Here is a 14035-nt window from a genome sequence, read left to right as displayed (position 1 = left end):
TGTGGTTTTTCTATAAAATGGAATATTACTCAGCCATAAAGAGCGAGAGAATAGATTCATTCATAGGAAAATGGATACATATTGAAGATATACTCCTAAGTGAAATAAATAAGTCCCACATGTGTAAATACCAAATAGTTTCCCTGGTGTGAATATTCTGCAACAACGCATAAGATTCTAATAAGATTACTGACATTTAGAAATTTGAAGAAAGGAGCTAAAGGTGTAGGGAAGGTGTGATGCGTAGGGGAAGAACTAAAAGGGAAAAGAAAAAAATGTGAGAGAATGAAAAGATGAAAATAAAGTGTTTGTAGATGGGGAGGGGAGGAGGGGGTGAAGGGAGGGCAGAGGTAAGGGGAAAAAATGAGAATCAAGACTTGCCATGTAGAGATACATGATCCCAACAATGAATGTAACTGTACTGTATCCCTAAAATGTACCAATAAACTCAATAAAATTTAAAAAAAAAAAGAATAGATCTTAGTTACCAATGGCACAGGTTCTACTCTGAGTGATTTTCTGAAAAATTAGAGATTTTTTTTATTTTGAGTGATTCCTTACTTTAAAAATACTGCTTAGTAAATCACCAGAAACTTTATATAAAGTATTCAGAACTATCCATGTGGTATTTCACAGACTTTTTATACTACATCAAAACATAAAGACATTACATTTGAGTGAGAAATTAAAAACATGTACAAATGTTCAAATAACACTACTAATTGGTGGAATCCAAAGGGAAACTGCATTAGTGACCAAAAACAAAAAGGTTTTGTTTCCATAAATAAGATTTCATGTTTAGAGATAGAGAAGATAACGTCTAACTCTGAAGATTAAAGAGTATAACCATGAATATTAAGAGTAAAAACCAAACTTTCAGAAATGCATATAAAATCTTAGTGTGAAGATTCAGATCTAAAAAGCATCGTATTCAAAAGTTGGAGGAAAGATAACAAAAGAGATTCTCTGGTTTGCTTGATTTTACGTGATTCAGATATTAAGTCTACATCTGATCATGTTCAAACTGCTAAATTTGGCAAGCACAAGGGACATAATCAAATTGTGACTCATCTGCAATGAAGTTCTCACTATATTTTAGTCAGATAACATATGTGATTTATAGTTTTCTTCCAATAAGAGAATCTTTGAAGTGGAATATTTGAAAAAATGTACAGAAGGTTAAATTACAAGAAATAGAAAATTAAGAGCTATTTCTTGGCTGTTTGTACCATGAAATATATTGTAGTTAGGGTTTGCAAGGGAAATAGATTTAATACAGAACGCATGATTTATAGGATTCTTTTATAATAGCCAAAAAGTCAAATACAGAGGAGTGCAAGAGATCTAGTCACGTACTAGAAACCAAAAGAATCCAGCCAAGGGCCTGGACCCCACAGCAATGTCTTGCACAAGTAAAGCTGAAGGCTTAGAGTCCAAGGCAGTATCCTCCCTGAGTCCAGACAGTGGCCTAGAGCCCATGGCAATGCCCCATGCTTGTCCGTATTGAGCATCTGCACCCGGAAGGCCCAAAGGCCAGTGGTGAAAGATAGAAAGGCTGTGCCAGGCAGGGTGATGGATTTGTACCACCAGGCTGAGGGATCTACACTGGAGCCAGGAGGCAATGCTCATGATGAAGACCAGAGCTCCCCCAGGTAGAACAGCAGCCATTCCCAGTGTTGGTGAGGAGGACCCGAGGTCCTCCCATGGTGAGAACAGCCATGTTTGAATCAGGAAAACCAACCAAAGTAAGCTTCTCCAAGAAAATCAACAGGCAGTGCTCTTTTATGACAGTCTCTTTTTATGACATCGACAACAATCCTCAAGTGAGTCTTCCATGCCCACAGCACACTGATTCAGTTCAGCTAGGTGTTCCAAGTTGACCATTAGTTAATCCACCACAAAATAGATTTTTTTATAGCTGTATGGATATCTTCATTCTTTGTCATTGTGCTATGGAGAGATGTTAAAAGAAGTTTCTTCATCCAGCAATACCTGCCGGCATAACTGGAAGGAAGGAAGGAGGGTTAAGGCTAGAAGAGACTGAGAAATAAACTGGCTTTTGGCTGTGTTGTGCTTGGAATATAGTTTTTCTGCCTAGTACTGAATTTATTTGTTTTTTTAGAGCAAAACACTTATTGGTATATTTTAGGCATAGCTAATGCTAACACTTTTCATAGGGAATTTCTGAATTTAAATTTACCTGGAAAGATCTCCGTTTAAATAACTTTGGATACCTGGCAGCCCAGATAGCGGCCAGCAAATAAATGTGAATTATATTCCCTCAGTTTAGGAAAGTACTGCTTCTTCTTTTTTATTTTAACTTTTGGAGATTAGTGATTTTGCTTTTAGAATTTTGGTGCTTAGGTATTTTTGCTTTAAGTATTTTGCTTAGCAAAGTATGTATGTTCCTGTGGTGTGTCTTAGGGAGAATGTGGGTACATTTACATTAGAAACTCAATCTTTTGGGGAATGCAAACACTTAAAATTTTCATTCTTTGAAGGTTTAGATTCTCTTATGGGACTGAACTGGTTTGCAACGGGAATCTGAGCAAGAAGGAAAAGGCAAACTGGTTGGACTCCCCGAGGCCCAGTACCAGGTCTAAGACATTCCCAAGAGCTTGTTGCCAAAGCGTGCACTGCTTATTCTGACAAGGAGCTGTGCTTTGGGAACGCTGGCTAAGTGGAGAGAACACCAGAGGAACCTTCACAGAAGGGCAGCCTCAGAAAACAAGAGCTCCATCAGTGGGACTAATCAGATTCTCTAGGTGCTTTTGGTAAGATGTTTGCAAGTGGGACTGGCCCAACTGTATTGTATGAAACTTTTGTATCCTTGGGAGAGGCCTTGAAGAGAGAGAGCAGATTTCTTGCACATCTGGGCAAATAGAGCCCTGGTAATTAATTTGGTATTTAAGGAAGATCTGACTTCATTTGAACCTTGAACATAACAAAGCAGGTCATATTAATTAAAATAATATTATGCTATGACCTCAGCAGGTATCATTGTGCCAGATTCATAAATGGCCAATGGGATATGTTTGCATTAGTACAACTGTCCCTTCTACACTCATGGCCTGGTTACAGTGGAATACGGTTAACTTGTAATTACCTATGGACTTGGTTCTATTTCATACACCTCACATTTGTTTCCTTTTAATTCTGAAAAAAGGCATAGTATATACTATCTATATTATTCCTTACACCCTAAGTAATGTTTTATTATTTTGAGTAAATAAGCTATAAGCTTAAGGTTTTTGGTCAGGTAAAGCAAACATAAAAAATAAAACCAGTTCATATCCTACTTCTTTCAATGGACTTACAACATATTCAACCTCTCGTATTTACTGAGGAATCCTCCTTGGATAGAAACTTCTAGAAATTCCCCTTGCAATATAATAATATATATGAATTAGAAAAATAAGTGGTATTAATGTATTTTAATCACAAAAAGTAAAAATATGACAAAGGACTTATCAAATTTCATTAATATGATATAGTAAAAGTGAAACTAATATAGCAACTTAATTATTAATTAAAATTAGTTTACTTTATAGTTTTAATTTATTTTAACTAGGCTCCAATACTTATACTTCTATAAATTGTTATATTGCTATTATTTTTAGTACCTTTTAAAAAATTTTAGACATTCTTATTAAATGATTGTATTTCATTTATTTATTTATTATTTTTGTATTTCATTGATATTTCAGGTAAATTGACTCCACACAATTTTTATTTATCCTCAGTTGTAACATTTTGTGAAAATGATGCCTCATTCCATCCCATCAGATAATCTATGTTACAAATTTTACTTTGAATGTTATTTAGGCTTTTTTTGTTATAATTTAAGGCTTTTCTCTAGTGCCCAAGAGTCATCAAAATATTATTTTTCTTGAAATGATTAAATCACAAATTTGATTCCATTGAGATAACTTCTTACAGTGATAGCAATATAACTGAACTCACTTAAAATCAGTGATATTTAATGTCAATTTATAAAAGTCATAACCAATTAGTTATCCAAAGGGCTGCATGATAGTGCTTATACTACTTTGTTTTGTTTTTACAGGGAATAATAATGTTTGCTAGGAAGTTGTCAAAATAGGTAATAAAAAGATACAAGTCCTACAATAAAATATAAAAGTCATATTTAAGATATATTGAACTAAGCTTGAAGTGAGAAAGGGTGAATGAAAAAGAGATCTGAAGTCAGTTCAAGATACATATTCTTTTATTTATTTATTTTGTACTGGGGATTGAACCCAGAGTCTTTACCCTGAGATACATACCTGCCTTTGTTTTATTTTTTATTTTGAGACAGAGTCCCATTAACTTGCTAAGTGTCCCCAGCTGGGCTCAGATTTATGATCTTCCTGTCTCAGCCTCCCAGGGTGCACTTGGCTAAGTAGGGCAAGATTTTAAAAAGAAGCTATTTTGCTTCGTGACAGGAAACTTCACTTTCCCTAATTACTGAGACGTGAGTCCCACAAACCCAATGAACCTTAAAGTGCAGTAGGGAATCAATCGCATGACTATAGAAAGAAGGTAAAGAATTCATCTAGACTGGAGGGTCAGAGGAGACTGCCTGGAGGAAATGACCTTAATGATAAGACAGAAAGGAAAAGACACACCCACCCACCCACACACACACACAGCAGCCTTGTGCATGGTAGGCTACTACTGAGCTGTATCCCCAGCCCTCTTTATTTTATTTTATTTTTCATTTTGGGACAGGATCTCACTAAATTGCCCACACTGACCTTAAGCTTGCAATCTTCCTGCCTCAGCCTCCAGCATAGCCAATATTAGAGACATGCAAAACTACACCCCTCTTGGGATGACTCTTAAAGTGAGAGATAACGTAGCCAGGGATTTAGCTCAGTGGCACAGCACCTGCCTCGCAAGTGCAAGGTCCTGAGTTCAAACCCCAGTGCAACAGAAAGAGAGAGAGAGAGAGAGAGAGAGAGAGAGAGAGAGAATATTCTAAGCAGAAGAAGACTGAATTCCAGAAAATTAAGGACACAGAAGAAGCCTGTGCTTCTTTACCTTTCTTGGTATTTTCCATCCACGCTTCAGGCTTCTGATTGGGGACCTGCCCCTCTACCTCTGTTCCCCCTAGCTCCACCGAGAAATGAAAGAGTAAGGCAATTACATGCATAAAATGACCCCCAGCTTTTAGTAGAAGGGGATGAGGTTAAGAACCTCTGTGAAGTCCATTCAGCCTGAGAAAGGAAAGCTGTTACATAAGGCTACAGCAAAAAGCAGGACCCAGGGGCCAAGGATTTAGCGCAGTTGTTTCACTGCTTGCCTTACAAGAGCAAGGTCCTGAGTTCGATCCAAGGTACCCCCCCCCAAAAAAAAAAGAAAGAAAGAAAGCAAGCAAGCAGGGCAGGACCCAGTTCCTCTCCCATAGTAGAACAAATGAAGGTAAAAGCACTTCAATGCTTCCTGTAATGACCCCTGTCTTGGCTGCAGGGATTTTTTGATGGTTTCTCTGGTGTCCCTGTCCTTCCTCTTCACATTAGGCCTATAGACACTCGCTTTTGACCAGCTTTGAAACAGAGGGAGTTCTGTGTTAAGGTTGAGGGAGTTTTCAGTTGTCAATTGATCTCATAGATTCATTAACGGGAAAGGTCTCCTGTTGATACAAAAGTTTCGTCTGGTTCCAAGCCAGTGTTTGTTTTAGTAGAGGCTTGATGTTTTTCTTCAACAACCAGCCTATAAGGCTATTTCACACTTGTACTTGAAATATAAGATAAATATTATGGTTTAGACAACTAACTTAAGAAGCAAAGAAACTTGGCAGAAATACAAAGATGAAGGTAATAACCCTGTAACTTTCAGATGTCAGGTTTTTCTACCCTATTCATTGAACAGTGCTGGTTTACTGCTACTGGAGGTTAGAAGGGAAGTCTAGTAAAGATTTAATTCAACTAGCTACCTGGTCCGACAGCAGGAAAGTAAGATGACCTTGATTACAAAAACCAGTCCTATGGGTAAAGAAAATGTAGTAGATTGGAAATCTACGACTTCATTTGGTGATATAGAAATTGCCTAGAATAAATCCAAGAGGCCACAGACAAAGAATTAGCAATGGCCAGGACTAATCATTAATGATACAAGTAATTCCACTAGAAGAGCAGCATTCCACACACCACTTTGCCATATTGTTTCTTCTGAGCAAAATGAATAAATAAAAACAACAAAACCAATGCTAAATTGTTTTACTAAAGGAAGAGGATTACTACTGGAAATATTGTTTATTCACTTAAGAAAAGGTAGTGATTTAAGATATGAAAGGTTAATATTCAACCTCTAAGATAAATTGAAAGGTTGGGTCAGGATAGGATCATCTGTGTCCTTGGAGGTGAAGCAGACTTTCAGACTGATCCCTTTCAGCAATAAATTCCTATGGACTGGTAAACACGAGGGTTCACAGAGGGCCAGAGAAAGGTCAGCTCAATGGATTAAAAAACCAGAGAACAATAAAGCTCACTGTTGGGAGTAATGCCTGGATTATGAGTTATATTATTTGGATTCTGTTTTATATTTTTAAATTGTTCTCTAACTGTGCAGTAAATGCACTTTCTACCCCCACGTGTATATGATACTTAATTGGAGAAGTGTGGTCTTCTTAAGAAATCTTAGCATACAGACACTAGACTTTCCCATGGCATATGTGAAAGCCATTATGCACAGCTGGGAGGTGGGGGAACAGCTTTGGAGGGATGTAGTGTTCAGTGAGAGCAAAATGGTTTAAAAAGACTTTGAAAGGCCCACTGATTTATTCATTCATTAATAACCAATTATAGATTAGCTATTGTGAGTTTCAGTTAACACACTGTATCCATTAGCTGCTAAGACCTTCTCAAAAAACTTTGTTCTCAACTTGTTGATGTACTGTAATTTATTTTCTCCCAACTTTTTATTTTTAATATTTTTGAACCTATAGAAATACTGAAAGAACAGTGCAATATTATTCTCATATCCTCTACCTAGATTCAGCATTGTTATCACCTTGGCAATTTACCAATACATGGATGGATGGATGGATGGATGGCTAGGGGATTGATAGGTGTATCTATGTATATATGTTCACACACACATGATATATGTACACATATATGTAGTGTGGGGTTTTGGTTTTGAAACTCAATGTCATGTGTCATTCAACCTAAATATTTCAACCTAACTATTCAACCTAAATGAATTTCATTTCAGATGAATTTTCTAAGAATGAAGATATTATCCCACATGATCACAAAAATCATAACAATACTTAAGAAAATAAGTAATATTGCAGAATTGACATCTAATAGTCATTTATTCCCAAATGTCCCCCAACTGAAGTGTGACATATTTCATAGGTGATGGTAATGATGGTTTGGGATAAGGAGCCAATAATAAGGTTTCCAATAACCAAAAATGATACCTGTGTGAGGAGATGGAAGGCTAATTATCCTAATTTGATCACTAATCATTGTCTATTTGTGTTGAATTTTTATACTATACTCCATAAATATGTACAAATATTTACATGATAAGTACATGTCAATTAAAATTTTAAATACATAAAAAATAAAAAATTTGAAAACAGGAAACAATGATTTTGAAGAAAATATAATAAGATAGCAGGGGACTCAGCAGTGTTCTTTTTCCCCTTTTCTAAGCCTCATAGGGAATTTGTTAGAAGGGAGGGGGAGAAATCAATGGAAAGGTAGAAGATCAGGTGTGAAAACATTCTAGAAACCTGGGCAGTTCTGGGACCACAAAGTAGGACAAATAGCTGAGGTTTCTCAGCAGAAACAATCTGCAAAGCATGTTCATCTGCTCACCTCCCATAACTGCTAATCATTCAGCCAGTTCATCTTTCTCTTACTGCTCCGTAGTCAAAGCCCCTGACAGAACCCACCAATTGGATAAGGCCAGCTTTTGTCCTGAGTAGAGGTTGATGGGAAGTGCAGAGAGAGGGAGAGGATCTGAAAGCCAGAAGCCACAAGGCATTGCCCCTGCCAACATAAAACAATAGGAAAATCCCCAAATCTGGAGAAGGGGATTAGCTGAATTGGTCGTCCAAAAACAAGCTTTCCACTACTCCTCCTAGTCATTCTTTTTTTTTTTTTTGAGGGGTTCTGGGGATGAAACCTAGTCCTTGATCACAGTAGGCTACCTTCCTACAACTGTGCTACTCCCGGCTCTCCCCTCCCAGTCTTGTTCTTGCCCATCTGTGCTCTCCTATGTGGTCAGTCTGTGTGACATCTCTGGCGACCTTCTGACACATGGTTGAGTCCACTGCATTTACTCATAGCACAATGATAAGCATTAATAAATTTAAACTTTTTTTGAAAAACCAAAGCAACTTTGTTTGTTTGTTTGTTTGTTTTGAGACAGGGTCTTGCTATGTATTCCAGGCTGGCCGTGAACTCACTATGTAGCCCAGTCTGGCCTCACACTCACAATGATCCTCCTGCCTCAGCCTCCCAAGTGTGAGATTACAGGTGTGTGCCACCACACCCGGAAAAAGCTGCTTTTCTAGAACAAGAACATCTCTAGGTGACAGGAAACAAGAAGGCAGAATTTAAGGGGACAGGTAAGATGTAAGGATTGAAAATAATCAAGATGTATTATATGCATGCACCAATTCCCCCCAACAATTATCGCTATTGTCTATTGCAAACACACTTATTTTTGAATGAAAGTAAAAGCAAACAAACAAAAAACAACAACAACAACAACAAAAGAATCCCAAATACCTTCGGGATGGTCACCATTATGCTGGGACACAGTGGGAGCTTAATGAATGAACATCCTCCCAGAGCTTGGTAACATCTGAGGTGGATGGAGCACTTCCTGTGCACCTGGCACTCCCTCAGCCCTTCAGGTAATCTTCCCAAGATGACTGAGCTCTGCCTAAGCTCCACTTGCAGACAAGGGACCTGCCTACAAGCTGACCCACAGTAGCAGAATAAGGCCAGCTCTCTGATTTGAGTCCTTGCTCTGCGTCTCTTTGCTGTACTGCTCAGTTTTGTAACCCACCTTCCCCAGCTGGGGCGGTGAGTGGTTCCCTTTGGGTTTCTCTTCTTCACTGGCTACAGGGTTGGTCATCAAGGTTTCTGGAGGGAGAGAACTGTAAACTCTCAGAGCCAACAGAAAGCTCAGAGATCACCTGTCCTACCACTGGACTTTAAAGATATGGAAACAGTGATCCCATTGACACTATGAAGATCACGGTATTGGCTTTTAGAACACTTTACATATTCCACATCTCCTGGAAAGCAAGGTTCTGAAAGCTTTGCATTACACTGGTAGCTCAAGGTGCTTATTTCACTAAAATAACCTTGAAAATAAAGTGCAGATGAAATCACAATTTATAAATGTATTCTTCCCTGTTCTTGGGTGTGTGGTCTTCAGCTGACTTGGACCACTGGGGTTTGGATGTGTTGTGTCACCCAGAGTTCACATGTTGGCAGCTTGGTCTCCAGGGAGGCAAAACTAAGAGAGGTGGAAGCTTTAAGAGGCAGGCTGAGTGGGAAGTGCTTAGGTCATCAGGGCCACCTCCTCAAGAGGGACTGTGAGTCTCCAATTTCTCTCCAGCCTTGTGTTTTGAGATGTGATCTCTTTGTCGCCAGCCACCACCATGAAGCAATGTGGCCATGGAGGGCATATGTCAGAGCCTATGCCATACTCTTTGACGTTCAGCTTCCAAAACTGAACTTTATAAAGTAGCCTGCATTAGGTGTTCCATTACAGTAATGAAAACAGACTGGTACACTGACATACAGCCAGCCCTCCCATGCATTGCTTGTGTATAAGCAGAAGCAATAATGACAACAATGGCACTGCTTGTTTACTTGCTGCCTTTCATCTCAATGTGCTGACACCACCAGCTCATTAGCCAAGAGAACACTTTCTTGAAGTTACTTCAGTGAGTAATATTATTATCCTTTTTATGGGCTGAGAGGCTGCAAGAGCATAGTGATTTGCCTATCATCCAATAATCTGGAGACAAAAATCTAAGTACAGAGCAAAATAGAAGATAGCAGAAGTGGAAGTAGGGAGATTTTTTTCCAACTGCATAGGGGAATAAGAAATGGAGGGGGGAAGGGGAATAAAAAATAGAACTGAAAGGGGAAAAAATGATGAGAAAAGAGCTTTTGCAAATGGAAAAGAGACAAAAAGTTGGAAAGAGCCAGGAGGGAGGGAAAGAGTAGGGTATGAAAAACATAAAGAGAGAGAGAGTAAAAAGAATTAAAATGTATTATGTACACATACAAACTCCCTATGATAATTGTAACCGATATTGTAACCGATATTTACTGCAAACATATACTAATTTTTTTTGAAATCCAAGGCGCTGTCTTTCTTTCATACTCTTGGACATAATCCATCCTTCTAAAAATTTATATTCAGAAAAAATTTTGGAGTATGTTTTATTAGGTTAACATCTGTATATCCTAAAACCCTTTCTAGTTATTTAATAGACTTACCAGGATTAAAATTTTAAAAGCTAATTTCTTTTTCAATATGGAAATAGCAGGTCCTATTCTAACGTTTTCTTGCATTCTATCCTTAAGTTAACTTCATTTTTACAACCTTGACTGATTTACTTTTTTCTTCCTCTTTTTCAAAAGCTTTTAAAAGAACAGTTTTCGATTTAGAGCAAAGCTGAGAGGAAAGTACAGATTCCCCTGAAGTTCTCTCTCCCCTGCAGTCTTCTTCTCTATTAACAATCTGCACTGGAACAGAACATTTGTTATAACTGATGAACCTATGTTGTCATTGTTGTGCAAAGTCAATAGTTTACATCACCACTCAGCCTTCCTGTTGTATATTCTACCAGTTCCGACAAAATGTCTACCATTGTAAAATTGTATAGACTATTTTCACTGTACTAAAAATGTCCGTGTTCTGCATATCCGTCTCTCCCCTTATTCCTTGAGAACCATTGATCCTTGTAATGAATCCATAGTTTTCCATATCCTTCTCCAGAATGCTTTGGCTTCTTTCACTTGGTAATATGAATTTAAGGTCCCTCCATGTCTTTTCAGGGCTTGCTAACCTTCCTTTTTGCCTTTAAATAATATACTACTGTCTGGGTGTACCACAATTTATTCATTCAAGTCCACTTCATTTTAATGGGCACAGAATCTTGGCAACTAATGATTGATAATAATTAAAAGTAAGAGAAGAAATGAAGAGACAGCCTGAAGTTTAAGAAAACTTTATTGAAGGGGCTTTGGGTTGAGCCACAGCGAGAATGATGAGAATGACTCTCTCTTTAAGCAAGGATGCCCTTCCCTACACATCTTCCTCTCCTTTCATTCTTCTTTTTACTCCCAAAGGTGGTTCTAGGACCTGCTGGGTCCTTTAGTGTGTTTTTCATCTCGAGTGAGGCAAGGAAGAGTAGTCATGGGGCTCTCTGGTGGTGAAATGATTTGGGGGAGCAGGTGTCCCTGAACTGGGCCAACCTAAGATTCTACCTCCTTTCTTTCCTTCTTTGATATGTACTTATATGTACTGGTTTTTTTATGTGTCAGCAAAACACTTTGCCTGTGTGTTGATTTGAATGTTTCACAAAACCAAATCTTTGTTCCATGGCCTATGGTGCATTTTATTTTGTTTCCATTTATTGATGTCTCCTTTTCCCTTTTACTCATAAAATTCAAATGGCTTGACATTCAATCAAACTTAAAGATTCTTCTTAGATACTTAAGATGTGCCTTAATTGTATTAGAAAAGTTTTGCTATGAATTCATAGAGAGGCCAAAGTAGACTAGTTTCTGCCATCGTCAAATTTTGCCACATCCCAGACTCATTTTCCCTGCAGAAGTGTCTTGGTTACTTTTCTCATTGCTGAGACAAAATACCCAACCCCTAAAGTTAAAGGAGAAGAGATTTATTTTACCTGACAGTTTATAGAGGTTTCAGTTCATAGTTGCCTGGCTCCAAGGTAGGGTGCTATGGTCAAGGGGCATCGCAGAGGAAAAACAGTTCATGGAGGGCAGAAGGCAGCAAAGCAGCAAAGTTTCAAGTGACAGGCAGTGATAACAGCAGCCCTCTTTCTGTCCCTTATATCCTGTCCAGTCTACTCACCCTTAGCACTCACTCTGAGGGTGAGACATCCTTAATCCTAGAATCAAACTGTGGATCAATGCAGCATCACATCTTTAATTCCAGCCTCACATACTCTGGACCCACCCATCTCTGAAAAGCTCCATCTATGACAACATGAGGCTTTGGGGGGAATATCAATATACAGACCCTAACAAAGAATATCCTTATAAAGGGCACCACCAAAACTCCATCTTTGGCTTTATGATTAACTATCTCACTCATGTAAGTACAATTTAGTGATTCTCTGATAGTGCAGATTTTTTTCCAAAAGAGAATTATGTAGAGCAATATTCTCATAATTAATCCACACTATAAAATTACGAAGTGTTCAACCAAAATCTACTCATTTGGATAGATCTAGGAGCACTTCTCAGGTACTCTAAATAATTCACCTGGGGATCAAAAATATGCCATTTAGATTGTCAGTTACCCCAAGACCTATGTCATTTTAAAATTTTTATGTATTGCTGGGCGTGGTGGCTCACACCTGTAATCCCAGCACTCGGGAGGCTGAGGCAGGAGGATTGCTGTGAGTTGAAGACCAACCTGGGCTACACAGTGAGTTCCAGGGCAGTCTGAACTACATAGTGAGACCCTGTCTCAAAAAACAAAAAAGCCAACAAAAAAATTTTATGTATTTATTTACTTCTTTACTGAGACAGGATCTTGCTATGTTATTTGAACTCCTGAGCTCAAGTGACCTTCCTGCCTTAGCTTCCTGAGTAGTTGCGACTGTGGGTACGTGTCTGGCTGTTGGCTCCTTTCTAAAATAGACTTTCTTTTGAGAGCAGGTTTTGTCTCACAGCAATACTAAGTGGGAAGCCCTGAGAGTTGCTGTATGGCCTGCTTCTGTGAAAACCTATATGAAGCATACCTAGCGAAGGTTGTAAATCCAGCTCACATGGTAAGCTAGTTGTATATGCAGAACTAATGTTAAAAGAATCCTCACTTCATTAAACATTAATTACTTTATATTCCTAGTTATTAAATAATAACTACGTAGGTTATTAGTCCCTATTAATCTTATAAGGTATTTTTTTATGCTGGCATGCCCCAAAGGGATTTTACATTTACAAGCTGATGCTTTTGCTGCCTTTTGCAAAGGACCTGATTGTTTAAAAATTGTTAAAATGTGTTAACCAGGTTTATGCTTTCTGAAGGTAGGGAGGAAGGCAGAAGAGCTTTAGGTTTCACTCTTCAATCTATTTTCGGATCATATTACCTAGCTGGGAGAACCAACTAGCTCTATCATAAAACGTCACAGCTGTTGAATTGCCCGGAGCTGCGCCACAGGATAGTTTACATTAGAAAATGAAAAAGAATTGCATGTCCAATTGAAATGACAGAGAGAAATCTGAGGGCAAGCAAACGACTTGATTATGGAAGGCAGAGCCCTTTGGAAACATATAAACCTGCTCCTCGTTCAGAGGGGCCGAGTAAACAGGAGCTTCTCAAACAGTGGGTCAGTTTAGTCCGTGGATCTAAAAGCAGCTTCCGTCCTTAAAATAGCATTACAGATCAAGGGGAGGGAGAGTGCAGATTCTCTTCGGAAAGCTGGCCCAGCTCTGCCGGGATCAGACACACTCCACACCGGCCCCCACCCCACCCCTCTCCCTGACTGTTATATTAGAAGTCGCCTCCAGAGGGGAAATGACTTAGCCCTCCTCCACTTTGTTTTTCTTTCAGTACAAATGAAGTCAAGGGCGGGGCTGGCAGCTGTGGGGCAGACGAGCCTGCTCGGAGCTGAGCTCAATGGGCCCGGCCGGCCTCGTGGCTTTGACACCGGGTTGAACTACAGGCCAGGTGGGACCTGTCTTCCTGTCCAGCACACAGCTGGGTAGAATTTCACCTCGCTTTACTAACCCACTGTTTCACACTGATTTATCTTACAGGACAGCAACACTTTGCAATCTTTAACATTTTA

The sequence above is a fragment of the Fukomys damarensis genome, unplaced genomic scaffold (genome assembly GCF_012274545.1).
Source record: "Fukomys damarensis isolate Sample0158 unplaced genomic scaffold, DMR_v1.0_HiC HiC_scaffold_16, whole genome shotgun sequence".
NCBI lineage: Eukaryota > Metazoa > Chordata > Mammalia > Rodentia > Bathyergidae > Fukomys > Fukomys damarensis.
The sequence above is the reverse complement of the archived record's forward strand: the minus strand, read 5'-3'. Positions refer to the sequence as shown.